This window comes from Lagopus leucura, unplaced genomic scaffold, assembly GCF_019238085.1.
Source record: "Lagopus leucura isolate 7727_CA_CO unplaced genomic scaffold, USGS_WTPT01 Super-Scaffold_100002, whole genome shotgun sequence".
Lineage (NCBI taxonomy): Eukaryota > Metazoa > Chordata > Aves > Galliformes > Phasianidae > Lagopus > Lagopus leucura.
The window spans coordinates 16,058,731-16,073,924 of NW_024962263.1; the positions used below are offsets into that span (position 1 = coordinate 16,058,731).

At 35.3% G+C, this 15,194-nt stretch overlaps 1 long non-coding RNA gene across 1 annotated transcript in view; it reads left to right on the forward strand.

The window, feature by feature from the left end:
• LOC122178505 overlaps window positions 1–13,297 on the forward strand; it is a 46,876-nt gene extending 33,579 nt beyond the window's left edge. Inside the window, exon 4 of the long non-coding RNA XR_006178356.1 lies at window positions 13,226–13,297. This is a non-coding gene — a long non-coding RNA (uncharacterized LOC122178505). The remainder of the gene's footprint in view (window positions 1–13,225) is intronic.
• Window positions 13,298–15,194: the final 1,897 nt, after the last annotated feature.

Below are 15,194 nucleotides of genomic sequence, written 5' to 3' on the forward strand. Positions count from 1 at the left end.
ACACAGATACATCTGCCAGCAATCTGGATTTAGAAACAACAGAAAATAGCATGATAGAAGAATTTGGAGTGGATGAAAAATAGTGAGTGGGTATCTAGAGCATTGATGCAAGATGAATTCGGATCAATCAGTCTATTTATTTATTTATCTATTCCAACCACACATGCATATACACACATATGCATACAACCACACACACAAAAGCTTCTTTGAAAGTAATGCCTCCTATGTTATTATGTTTGCCCACGGTATCAGAGGTGGGTGTTGGTGCTACAGCATTAGAGGCTGAACCTTCCCACCAATGATCTGTTACATTTTGTTGCTGTGTAACGGCAGCAACGGAGCAGTCTCACTAAATGGTGTCTGACATGGGAGTGTGTATGAATCATAGAAGCATAGAATGGTTTGGGTTGGAAAGGTTCTTTAAGATCATTCAGTTCCAACTCCCCTGCTATAGGCAGGGACATCTGCCTCTAGACCAGATTGCTCGAAGCATCATCCAGCCTGTCCCTAAATGCTTCCAGGGAGTGGCCAACCTCCCTGGGCAACCTGTTCCAGTGTCTCACCACCCACACAGTTAAGAATTTCTTCCTAATATCTAGTTGAAATCTATCCTCTTCCAGTTTAAAGCCATTTCCCTTGTTCTGTTGCTACATACCCTTATAAAGTCCCTCCTAACTTTCACGTAAACCCCCTTTAGGTACTGGAAGGCTGCTATAAGGTTCCCCCAGTGCCTTCTCTTCTCTAGACTGAAGATGTCCAGCTCTCTCAGCCTGTCCTTATAGAGGAGATACTCGAGACTTCTGATTATCTTCATGGCCCTCCTTTGGATCTGCTCCAACAGCTCAATGTTCTTCCTGTGTTGAGGGCCCCAGAAGTGGACACAGTACTCCAAGTGGGTTCCAATGAGAGCAGAGCAGAGCACCTCAGCTTTCTCCATATCTCTCATGACTGGGTCTCCAGTTTCCTTCTAGAGAGGACCCACATCTTCCCTAGCCTTCCTTTTATCACTGACAGAACCTGTAAAATTTCTTTTGAAATCTATGAATGAGAATGCTAAGTGGAGATGAGTGCAATGGCTAAAAAGATTGCAAAACTTTAACTGAATCTCAGTTAGACTGCCAAGTATTTGGTTTAAAAGAAGAGGAAGGGATTTTATTTTTTTTCTTTAATCTATCTATCTATTTATTTATTTATTTAAACAATAGATAGCTTTGAATTAGCAGCTGGCTGCAGCAGGAAACAGCAGAAATAGATAGTACTATCAACTTAAAAAAAAGCAAGACAAAGTCACGCACAGCTGCTCCATTTAAAAGTACTAAACAGAATAGGCAGCAACACTAAATAAACAGTTGTGGATGGTTGGATGTCATAGTAAAAATACTGCTTCATTCATGTGGTTTAGATCAAATCAGGATCAAAGGCATTTATTGATTTACTAATAACATGTAATTAACCAGCAATCACTGAACTATAGACTCAAGATCAATCACACCAGTGCAAAGAGTAACCCACAATACTGGATGCCTATAAAATGCTTTTACATTTCTAACTGCAGATACTAAGACTACCAACAAGTTTGTACCTTTCTCCAGCAGAAGAGGCAATTGATTAAAAAAAATTCACTGCTGAATATTCTAGCTTGATTATTTAAATTCTCTGCAGTATAATATATATTTCAGGTATGAAAATAAATGCTTGAAAGGTGTGTTTCTGAACTTAGAAGGATCCATAATAGAAGAAAAGGCAGAAACAAGGAACTCAAAATACTTTGCAAAGTGAAGGGGAAAAAAAAAAAAAAAAGTAAAAAAAAAAACCAACAGAGAAAAGAAGGTCATGGTTATAAAAACTGTAAAAATACAAGGAGAACATGGCAGAATACATACCTGCTTTGAAAGACCTGGTAATTATTCCTATTTAGAAATGGTGTGACCTTGAAAGTTAGGATAAAATGGAATTAGTTAGATTTGCTACGACTGATTGGAAAAAGAGAGTTGATATTGAGCTTTAAAACATATTAAGCCTTATTTTTGCATCAGAGATTTTGTTTCATAGGGGAATAAAAAACACAAAAGGAGAATCTGATGTAGACACAAAAGAATATGAAGACAAATATGAAGGAAAAATTCCACCATGAAACTGTTTACGTAAAAAGTTATCTTTAGACAAATGTAAGAACTGTGTTGATAGTTCAGAAGATATATATTAGTGCATTTTGAGGTCTGGTAGCATTCTTGAGGCAGGGATGTGGAGTGCTCCCAGGTGGGAAAAGCAGGGCTGGGCAGTCAGAGTCCTATTGGACAAAGAGAATGGACATGGCAGGGCTATGGGGAACTGGATCCCAGTTCTGTGGTAGCCTTGCTGAAGTAGGGGCTGATGGCCCTGGGGCTGGAGTAGGAACCAGGATATGGGCAGGATGCAAGAGTCCTGGAGACCTAAAATGACGTGCTGGGCTGTATGGCTAGGATGAAAAGTTAGAGATTTTCTGTAAGCAAGATGCCATTGTAGGCATTTTCAGGCACATTGAAACAGCATGCTAGGAAATGAAGCCAGGGCATTTATAATCTCATTGCAAAAATATGGAATCTAGAACAATTCCATACATCACTCTAAAGACTTTTGGATTAGAATTTACTGAACGCAAACCAATGCCACACATTCTATCATGCCTCAAGAGAAAAATCTGAGAGTGTATTTATATTGAATTTTAAGTCAAACAGAAGTAAATTAATTTTTAATATAAAATTAGTATTGCTATTTCTAATGAGGCACTCCTAGAAATCTGTTGCATTAAATAATATCCTGCTGACTTTTTCTAAAATACTCTTGAGAATGAGTACAGACTGGTATATTTTAGTGGTATATTTTCTTATTGCAGAACTTAAGGAGAAAACAAGTAGCGAAAACTGCACAAAAAGTGTCACAGGAAACTGACTGCAGTTTGGGCACTTTTCTTCCTTCTCAGAACACTCCAGCCCCAAACAAACAATCACGTAGGAATTGCAATCACAGACAACCATGTCTCAGATTGTTCTGCCATTTACTCATGAATCTCCTCTTGGGTCACAAGTCTTGATGTTCTCAGGAATGGAAATAGCATATTCACACCAAAAGCATGCTGTGGGAGCCAGAGCTTGAAAAGTACAGCAGCTGCTCAGAACACTTCACTGCTTTCTGTGGCATAGAGGCTGCATCTCTCTTTGGAGGCCCCTTTGATGCTGCTTACAGCCACATCTGGTAACATTTGTTACATCTGGTGGCTCTTAAGACATCAGTATCCCTAACAAAACAGTAGTGTCTCTGCTGGCTGATAGCACTCACATATCCAGCTGTGGTGGTGATAGGGCAGTTCTGTGGAAAGCTGTATGGATCGGGTGGGCCAAGGCCAACAGATAGAGCTGAAGCTGCCCCCAGTTGCAGAGGAGGCACCCATACAGCCCTTTCTGGCTCCCTGAGCCTTGCCTGGCATCCCCAAGACACCGACTTCTTTCTCCTCAGCCCTGGGCCACAAAGGGCTCCATTCAGTCTGCTTCCATTTTTTAATTTTTTTTTTTTTTTTCCGTTTTTTAAATTGATTCCCAGTTGCAGTTTGACAGTTACTAGCTATTCTTTAAAGTTCTGCTTTCCCCTGTCTTCAGTAAGTAATGAGTACAAAAAAAGGTGTATTGTTTGCTACACAGTAATGGCTGAGATTGATTTTGCTTGTGCTCAGGGCAAACTGGCCACGCTCACCTGTTCCCTAGACCTTGCACTGCTGACAGTTTGCTGGCCACGGAAAAATAACACTGTCCAAACCAATAACGCTGTTCCTTTACCAAATACTTTTCAAAAATTATTTCTTGTGTGTGACCTTAAAAATATGGTGTTGATATGCCCTGGCAGTGCTGTTTGTTGTTTCCGTTCTGGTTTGGTTTGGTTTCACTGCAGGACCTTGGAGAATGTTTAAACACTTGGATGAAACTACCAGACATGATCCAAGGGCCCTACCTGAAAGCCCTGCTTAAAAGAAACTCCAATCTAAAAAAAACACATCAAAGGAAACCTGATGTGAAGAACATTCATGAAAGGCCCAAGAAACTGCTCCAGCTTTACCAACCAAGTCATGATAAAGCAAGAAAGGGACAGAGCCTCCTAAATAAGCAACCAAAGCCCTGCAAATTATTTCCTTTCCATTCCCAGTTCTTCATGTCTCTCTTTTTACATACTCAGCTTTTTTTTTTTTTTTTTTTTAAATGCAGTACTTCCATGCATTGGCACATACTCTGAGAAAAGTAGGAGCAGCACATTAAAAATAAAATTAAATTGTGTGAGGTCACTACTATTGATTTTAAGAGCACAGGTAGAAAGGAATTGTAGTAAAGATGACCTCAGGTTTTGTAGTTCATCTGATAATGACTGCCATAACTATAACTTTAAGCACAGATCTTAGTGCCTGACTATCATCACCATGTTCACGTTTGTTATGTGACTAATCTTTAATTTCAATCCCAGTAGACCTCAAGGTTCAAGTTACAAAGATACATTAAACAAAGCCTGGACAGACTTTGAAAATGAAATATTTTATTTCTTGAGGAATTTAAAACTTGAGACGTAACATTAAAAGTTCCTTTTTTAATAAATATTTATAGGTGTTCCGCAAAAAGGTTATAGAAATACAATATTTTAAAAATTGTTACAAACTTATAATATTCTACAATAAGAATCATTTTTTAAAAAAAGATTTTATGCTTACTTATGTATATATCATGTCACATATATGTATATTAAAATATACACATACTTACCTGCTCTTGTGCAAATATTTTTTATTCTCCTTTTTTTATTTTTTCCTTGTAGAGCTATAGGATTTCTTTTCAAAATTTTCTTAATACACCTGTTATTTGCTCTGTCATGCAGGAATAATGCAGTTTTTCCAAACTGTAAATGGAATTATAGTCTACTCCAGTGTGTTGGATCATGCCAAGTGACTATAGCAAATTAGATAATCCATCCCCTTCAGTCTGAATTGAATCACTTCGGTCACTTTGAAAGTGTTACCTGAAGTACAGGAAAGACTGTGTAGTTTTCCAAAATCATTTATGAAAATTAAAATGTAAACTTCCATAACATTTACGAATAATGTTCTGGAAGTTTCCAGCGCTTTGAAACTGAATCTTTTTGAAAGGTTTTTTCACTGTTTTTTTTTTTTGGCTCACTTTACCCCCTCTTCCAGAATTTTTATGCTCTGGGGATCTATAAAGGAGACATTCTCACTTATTTATGGAGAAAAAGAGATTTTTATGAATATCAAACAAGCATAATTTATGCAGAAACTCTATTAAAAACTCTGTTTGGCACTTTTACTTGCATTAGTAATATGAGAACTCCATTAAAATGAATTTTACAAAAATGAGTTGGACCCAAATTCTCTCAAATCATTCCCATAGTTAATCTTAGTTTTCATTGCCCAAGAATTGTTAATATATTAGCATTAACAATGCCTTGTTTATTACCTTGCATTCAGCATCTTACATGTTCTCTTGCATGCATATATTAACATTTATTTGTACACATATGTACTTGCAAATGAATTGAATGAAGTCCTGGACCCTCTGACATAAAACATAATCCTGCCATGTTCAGCAAGAATCAAAATCTTGTCCCATGGTTCCTGTCTTGCAGTCTTTCACTCTCAGAATTGCAGATTAACCTTTTACAGGTTTATAGATGGCCACTGTACTCTTCAGGTGTTCTCCTTGCACACAACTATGCTAGCTAGAATTTGTCCATATTGGTTATTTTTATTTTTTCACAATTATTCACTCTGCATTTCCATACATTTCCAACCATCTACTATTATATTGTGTACATTATACTATGTTACATATTCTGCACTGGCTTTTTTCACGGCAATCAAACTTTATCACTTCATGTTGTTTGCATTCTAGAGAGGCATGGAAGTTTTTCAGCCTACACAGGCTGCTCCTAACAAACATCTAAAATGAGTTAGGAAATTGTACTTACTGACTAAGCATCAGAGAGGTTACATGTTGAAAATAATCAAACTGTCAGGGTATTACAATATTCTATGAAATAAGGTTTATATTAACTTTTCATCTCTTATATTTTGTCTTAACAATAGCTTGATCTTGAGAATTATCCTGTTCATAAGGCCAGAGACGTTACTGAGATGTTGGATTCCTATCATTTAAATTTTTATACAAAAATGCTCAAAACTGTGTGTAATAAAGTAAATGGACATATAAATGTCAATTCAGATTAGTGTTTGGAAACCTTGAAATAATCTAAGGATAGATTCACAAAACTCTCCATACATGTTTGATTAGAAACTAAACAATTCCTGCAATAACTAACAGGAAATACACGAAGCAGATGATGAAATGAATGATTTCCACTATTACTCTCCTACTGTTTACTAGTGCAAGTTAGCAGCACAGTTTAATTTTGTGACAATTCTAGTTCTGATATTAATTTGTATCTCCAGCTTCTCGAGTTTCAAAATTTTCTATATCTATTTTATAAGGAAATTATTATGTTATTATTCACAAATCAACTACATACTAATTAGTTATATACTAGTATATATATATTGTGTATATATAATATAGTATATATATTGTATATATATATACTGTATATATTATATACATACTAATTATAGTTATGCATTAAATAATCAGCTCATTATTATTGGAAACTGCATTTATTTGTAGTCAAAGCAGTTACTTTGAAACACATATTTCAGGGTATGTGCACAGTTCCAAAAAGACAAAATTTATTTTCTCTTTATCTCCTACTTGCTGTATCACATATCTCTTCCTGGGTAATCAGAGTTTTTTTTCTCAAAATAGTCAAAGTATTACTCATATACTTATTTTGAAATGGATACATAATGGAATAAACAGAAAGAAAAAAGGGTTGTTTTCTGCTAAGTAATGAATTATTCAAGCAGTTAATGATGGAAACAACGATTTCATTGAAGCTACAGCTCTCCAAGGCAACACTTGGGAAAAAAATGTACTGAAACAGAGCCATCCTTTAAGTTAAGAATCAGAGCAGGTGCAGGCCTGTTGTTTGAGGGTTGTCACTACCAGCTGAATGGACTGCATCTGAGCTTTGAGTGGCATGAGTAGGCAAAACTGCTCATTCAAACTACAGAAAACAGCAGTGGTGAAATGAATTAATCCACGTATCAAAAAACCTGGGAGCTAGCTTTGGTTCTGCTCATACAACCACAGCGAAAGGAATGCCAAAGTACGCATGTGCAATCATTTCTAAACTGCTCACATGAAAGGCTGTCAACAGTAAAAACATTCAAAAAGAGAATCAGCATAGCCTTTAAACTACTACTCTTACTATTCATAAGAAAGCAGATCTAGTTTTATGCTGATGTTGAGAGGAGTACTAACTGATACTATTTCTTTGTTTTTGAAAGTAAAAGAATATGCGTCCATGAATTCAGTTAATTATGTTTGTAAATTAACATGGTTTCCTCAAGAAAAGTATTCCAGGAAAAAAAAAAAACAATAAACCTCTAGTTAATTAGGACACTTCTCTGGCAGATAAGATATCTGTTGACAATTGCTCTAAAACTAACTCCCTCCTGTTGCAAGTGAATGTCCTATTAACTAAGGTATTGTCTCAAGTAATTGTTGCCCAGTTTTCAAGAAGACCATTTAGACACTTCACTTCTATAGAGGATGTCAGCACAGAATTCTTCTTTGACAGAGATGCATTTTGGGTATCAAATCTCAAGAGCAACAATATTTAAGTAATTTCCTTCAAAAATAATGCCTCTTATTTATTTCCATTTAAACTGCAACTGATACAAAGAGCACAATAACACTATTAGAGCAAGTTCTCAGCTATAAAACATTACTTTTTCAGTTTAGTCACCACCATTAGCTATGCATTTTTGCCAGCAGTGAACAAGACTGAATGACAAGTTCATGAAAATTTGCACTAGCAGAGGTGATCCACTGTTTCACAGTGTGCTATAGGTGTGCTAACAGCTATAGGTGTGTCATTCTCATAAAAATGTTGCCTATGCAGTCCAACTTCCATCAGCTTAAAATGATGGAAGTCAGAAGGTGTCAAATCTATATGGTGACTGAGGCAGGACAGTCCAGCCCAGACGAACTGTGCTCCATGGTCTTCAAATGGGTATGAGGCAACAGAAAGATTTTCTTCCTCTCTCTACATTGTAAGTTTGAGAGTTCAGCTTAGTGTCACAGTGCAGCAGTCACAGTTGATGGTTTGTCTGGGTGCCTGAAAGTCCAGAACTCCTTTCCTACAGTAGCACCAACAACAAAACAAACGAACAACAACAACACCACCACCAACAAAAAACAAACATGCGGTGTATTTTAAACATATCACTTTATCCACCAAGGCCTGAATCCTGAATTTTTTCTTTAATAGGTTATCCACATGTCACCACTACATCAAATGCCGTCTTGACTCTGTCTTGTAGTGGTTGCACCATATCTTGTTATCCATAATGATGTGATCCAGGAAACTTCACTTTCAGCTTCATATTTATTCAACAGATCCTGACCAGCAGTGTTCTTTCTGTTTCTATGTGAGCATTTGTGGGATACACCTTTATGATATTCTAACATTGACACCACTGTTTCCAGTGCAATGAAACCAATATTCATCTCTGTACAAAGTTCCCTGCTCACAATTCCTCAATTCACACAGATGAGTTGGTTGATATGCTCTTCATTTTATGGCATGACAGCTGTACATGGATATCTGGAACATGGCTTGTCTTTCATGTTGCTGCTGCTGAAATACATCACCCACTACCTCACTGTGCTCACATCCATTGTTTGGTCTCCATAAGTGTTCAGCAAGTATCAATGAATGTCAGTGGGAACAATATATTCTGCGTAAAGGAATTCAATTTCACACTTTTTCTTCATCTGCAGTCCCATGTCAGATGCTGTTTTGTCAGACCCCTCTGCTGCCATCTGTCACATGGCAACAAAATAGAATATTGGTGGGAAGGTTCAATCTTTATTGCCATACTATCAACATTCACCTCTGATATTGTGGACAAACAAAATAAGAGGCATTACTTTCAGAGCAACCCTCTGTGAGATGCCATAAAAAACTCCTTTTGTCTCAAAGATGGCTGTGGACCACTGGAGACATTTATTTGTGGGATGTGGTGAGTGATTATCTTTGCATCATTTGCTTTTTAATTTTATTGTTATTGTTACTATTTTCTCTACATCTCACTTATTAAATTATACCCATGAGTTTTCTCACTTTTCTTCTCCTATTCTCTCCCCCATTCTTCTGGTGTGAGGTGAATGAGTAACTCCGTGGTGCTCACACACAGCACTTCTACAAAAAAATAACTAGTTGTATTAGACTGATTTGAGATTTAGTATAGCTCCCTCTGAGGTAGTAAAGGTGAACTCTAGTACAGAAAAAATTCTGCGTACAAGGAATGTTTCTAACATTTACCTGAAGATTTCATATGAACAGTGGAAAGGATTCTGTCGATCAGGACATTTAATACCAGACCAGCTTTAACAAGAAAATATCCTGGCAGTGAAAACTTTAGCAGTTTGACAGTATGATTTTATATTTGTGATTCTGTGACAGTTCTGATTCTAGAGTTCTGCTGAACCACTGACAACCATGGCAACATGATGGGAAAAAAGACAAAAGAACCGTGCTGTTGAGTTGTGAAGGAGAGACTATTGCTGCTTGAGTTGATTATAGCTGGTAAAAAAAATGTTGTCAGAATAAAAAATATGCTAATAATCAGAAACAATCTTTTTAGTCTTTTTGGGTGAATTGATTACGTTGCTCAAAACTAGAACACTCTGACCATCTTGAAAGGAGCAGCACAGTTAACTTGAGTGTTTGGGACAAATTCTAATCTGCTTTGTTTCTTTCTGTTTCCATAATAACTGCCTCTGGTATTTCATTTTGATGGCATTTATTTTCAGTCTTAAACTCCGTCTTCATTAAGATTGGAGTCTGCACTTTGTATTGGATTACGTTTGTAATATATCTGAGAGTTCTTCAAAATGAGAAATATTACAGAATTGTTATTGTTTTTCCCAGTCTTAATGTTTGTACTATCATTAAAATAGAACACAATCAGGGTATTTTACTGGAATAGACAATCTTACATTTAAAGAGAAAAAAATAAATTGTCAAGCAGCTGTTTCTTAACTATCCATTCTGCATTTGTTTTTTGATATGGATATAATTATTATTTTCACTGTTAATAATCTACTTACATTTCATTCTTAGCATTTTAATTTCTTTTACTTAATTTCCTCTGCATCTTTTTAAGATCCACATGTTTCATAAGCTTTATTATTTTTTCTTTTCTCTTTCTGAATCAGAATGTATTCTCTTCATAGACTGTTACTTTATACAGAAGGAGGAAAAAAACCATAAAAGAAATCTCCACCTATCAGAATTCTTAATTCCTTGGCCCATGTACATACGAAGATTGTTCTAAACATATCTATCTCACTGTAATTATCACAGATCTTGTTACTGGTAGAATACTAAGTCAATTATTGAAAAAGAACATTTCCCACATAGCAGTAGACTGTGGGGTTTATTGTTCTAGGAAATATTTTTTTTTCCTCATTGATAGACAATAGAATGTTTCTTATAGATCTATCTATCTTTTTTTCTGATTTGCCTTTGTCTTTATACACTTTGTCTTCAATATTGGCTACTGAGTCAATCATGTGGATTTTTTCAGCTGACAAATGTTGCTTTTTTTTCCTGCATCACATCCAGTCTAATGAGCTTACCTACAAACAATGATTTAAAATATTAATAACCTGTGTAGCTACCTACAAATTAGTGTGTCCCTCAAAACTATAGGAAAGGAAGGCGAATGTAAGCTTCTGTAAGAACACAGCAACATTTCAGATAGATGATCTCATATTCGGCAATAACATATTACACAACATTAAATTCAGCTAAAAATTATCATAAGGCTATAGTCTTAAACACTGGATATTTAATCACAATCTAAACCTCTATTCCTAAGACATGAAGCAGGTATCAAATAAAACAACATATAAAAATATTTTCTTAAAACAACAAGAACAAGCGCTCTTTAAAATTTGATTTGATATCTCTGCAGTGATCAAACTGAATTCTGACTGTGCTCCGTTTCTGTGTCTATGAACATGACCACAGGCTCAGGTCCATCGTGATATGGGTAACAAAATACTCATTAATACTCCAATGTACTTGCATTCCCTCTGCCTTCTCAGCAGAATAATAATTCTACAGTAATGTACAGATTACTGTTATATATTTCATATGTGAATTAAAATGAAATAAAAAGAGTATACAAAGTTGAATAAATATGTTTTATGCTAAAATAGAGGAGTGAGGAAAAGATATCAAAAACTGGATTAGAGGCCTACATGGATGAGCAGTATATCTGAAATAGTTAAATCTTGGTTGAGTATTGCATGACCAGGATAAAGGAATTGTACAGACTCAGAACAGAAAATAGAGCATATGGGAGAGACCAATGTATGTTCTCAGATTTTTGAACTGTGAAACTGATGTAAGAAATAGGATTTCAGAATGTTACCAAGGAAATAATGAGATCTAGGAAGGCCTAGAGAAAGAAAAGGAGATAGCAAAAGATAACCATAAGATTGTGAGGTGAATGACAAGGTGACTGATTATTTGTTTGAGATGATAGAAAAATGGCAAGTAAGACTTTTGAAGCAAGATTCAAGATAAAAGAACAGACTAGAAGTAGAATTTCCCTGAGGACACATCGTAAGTAGAAAGAAATAAAATACTGGTCAGACTAGATGAAGTTAAGGAAGTGTAATAGAGAGTTGTTGGCACAGAAAATTATGACACTGAAAAGATGAAATTATGTGTTTTGAAAGAAAAGGGAAATAACTCTCCAGACAACACCTTCAGAGAAAGTGAATGGCCAGAGGATCCCTAGAAGATCAAAGGGACATGAACTACATATCAAAGATTCTAAGGATAAAAGTTACTTAGACTAAGTGGATTACAAAAAGTAAAGAAAGATGAAGAGTGTGTGCCTGTGTCTGGAGACCAGATTCTTAGAGTTTAAAACAAAAAGATTATTAGCAGCTCTTGTAAGTATAATATCATTGATTAATCTGTTATAGACTGGAGTGAATGGTATAGAAAAATCAAAGGTAATGAAAAAAAAAAAAAAACAGTTGTCCCTAAAATATAATATGCCTTGTAAGAAAGAATATATAAAGCTAAAACATTTACTGACTAGGCTAATGAAAAATCAGTAGAGAAGATAGTCATTTCAAAATGAGAAGTTTTGACTCATCTGACTTCAATGACTGTATTAAATTCAGTTGAGTTCACACGAAAAATAGAAGGCTCACTTAGTAGCAAGTTTTCTTCTGAAAACATCTTGGAGCCACTATGTTGATATTGTTGGTAGATCTCTCCAAAGATTGCTAATGACACTATGAGGAGATCATTTTAGCGGAGGGCAATAGAGTAGAAAAGAAAGGCAAGGGTAAGTAAATAATGTGAACAAAATGAACCAGATTTGGCCCAATTTGTGGAAGTAAAATACAATGCTGCAGCATTATGCAAACAACAAAATTGGGTAAAAATAGAATCTGATGCTTAAAATAACATTTAAAGAGGAAAAGAGGAAAAATAAATAAATAAATAAATGAGGAAAGAAAAAAAAAAAGACGAACAAAAAACAAACAGAAGTCTTTTGAGATCCAACAAATTATTTAAGTTTAAGGGAGAGCAACAACATCACAGATAATCAGAACACTATACCCAGTATGTTCAAGGAAAGGAAAAGAAACTAGTAAGAAAATTCACTTACCAGGATGACATATACTCATTTTCAATAAAGATTTTAAGTGTTTACTATGTTAAAATACACATCATGATGGTATATTCTATTCTTAAAAACAATATATATACATAATTATCTTGTCTAGAAGGATACTGTGAAAAACAGCATTGAAAGCTTTGCTGAAGTCCAAAACATTGTATCAGCTGGTTTCCCTTGGTCAGTAATCTTGTCACAGAAGGAGATTAAGTTCTTTAAACAAGACTTCTCACTTGTAAATGCTTGTTGGCTGTGACCCACAACTGCACTGTCTTTCAGGTGTTTTTCAGTAGCTCTAAGAATGTATATTTGATGTCAGTCTCCTTATCTCTTTTTTTTTTTTTTTTGTTCTTCACACAGTTTACCATCATTAACAGCAAAAACACAGGAAAACACTTCCCTTGTCAGATGACATAACGCAAGTCATCATTGTATTTGGATATAACAGAACTGTAAGTATCTATCCTGCTTATGATCCATGATGCAAAATTTTAGTGCCTTTCACCATTCTTTCTTCTCTCTGGAATGAAATAAACAGCTTTTGTCCTGTACAAGGTTTTGTATATGTTGAAGGCACAAAGCTTCAGCTTTGTATTGTATTTTGGCTCTCAGTCAAATGTAGTCATACTCCGAACAAAAAGATTATGTAGGGTAATTATCTCATAAAATCTGTGCCACAAGAGATGCACAAGAGGTTGTACAGTGACTTGGAATTCGGGAACTATTTTCTGTCCAATAATTGTTGTATTGTGTAGCCTTTGGGAATTATTTAATTTCTTCCACCTTTTATCTTACTTCATTTTTCACATGTTCTGTCTCACCTATTTATAGTACAAATAGCTTGGGGCAGAGATTCTCTTTTATTATCTGTTTGTAAAGATCCTAATAAAATGAGTTCCCAATATCATTTTGGATTTCTGGGTACTTTACAACCAGTAATGACTATGAGAACTGTCAATAAGATTCTGACATGATAAAGTGTGAATCTGGATTCTGATTCTCCTTCTGTGGATATTTTGCTGCCATTTGAGTAAATCCTTTCTCCAATTAGGAATGACAAGTAAAATACATGTAAAATAAATATCGTTATTTTAATTAGCTTTTTTTTTCTTTCTTCTATCCTAAGGTGCATTAAGGAAAACTTCGCAAAATAATACATCTTAATAATACATCTGTATATGCATAACAAACTGTTATAAAGCTTTAATGAGTCTGCAGTCAATTTTCAACTTCTTAAGGATAAAAACTTACACAGAAATGATTTTGTTTGGTTTTGTTTTCTGGCAATAGCCATAAGAAAAAGAAGGGGTTACCCCAAACCACATCGCAAATACAGCCTTAAATGTTTGTTTTGCTGGTCTGTTGCCTGATAACAGGCAACCAGTTCTGTACTTGTAAATTAAGTATACATAAGTTGTATGTTTCTATTTTACTCAGTAAAACCATATTTTCATGGTTGTAATACACAAGAATGCATGCTTGTCTTCAGTCTTCTTATGCGTCTTCCACTGTGCAAGGGGAAGATAACTTTCTTTACAATTCCATTGCTGGGAGAAGTGTGCTGTGGGATCACATTGGTATCAGTTATGAATTTCAGTGACTGAACTATTTGACCCATTCACTTAAACTGACAATACCTTTTCAGTTTAAGCTATGATGACAACCTATACCTACATGTGCTATCCTGAGTTTTTTTTTTTAACCTCTATGAAAAGTATGAGAAAATAGTTGACAAAACCTTTCAGTTTATGACAGCCCCCTCAAAAAAAAAACAAACACTCATTCACTTGTATTAAATATAACAAATTAATCTGAAAAAAAGGCATGCAGAAGGAAATATTTCCTAACATCAGAGCTTAAGAGTGAACTTTTCATTTTAAATAGGTCTTTTAAATTACCATCCTATGTAAATGAAAACATGCAATTAAATAAAAATCTAAACATGAAATAAAGAAATGTAGGCAATTATTTTCTGTACATGTAACTAGACTATCAAAACTGTGTGAAACAAACCAAACAACAAAAAAAAAAACCATGACAAACAGTGCCTAGGGTAGGCACTGGTGCCAAGTCAAAGATGGGGTTGGCACAGGAGAGTTGAAAATGCCAGGGGAATGCATGGAAATGCAGAAGAATGCCCCAGTGCATGACTGCTTTACATGTAATTAACAAAGCAGTAAAGAATTGCTGCTAATTTAGAAGGGGTGGAGGACGTCAGGGAGAAGCATTTCCATTGGTGTTTTTTCACCCTCTTCTCATCCATCTGCTGGGGTACTCAGTGTTTGTACTCACACATGAGAAGAGAGATGCCTTTCCCCCTTATCTGCTA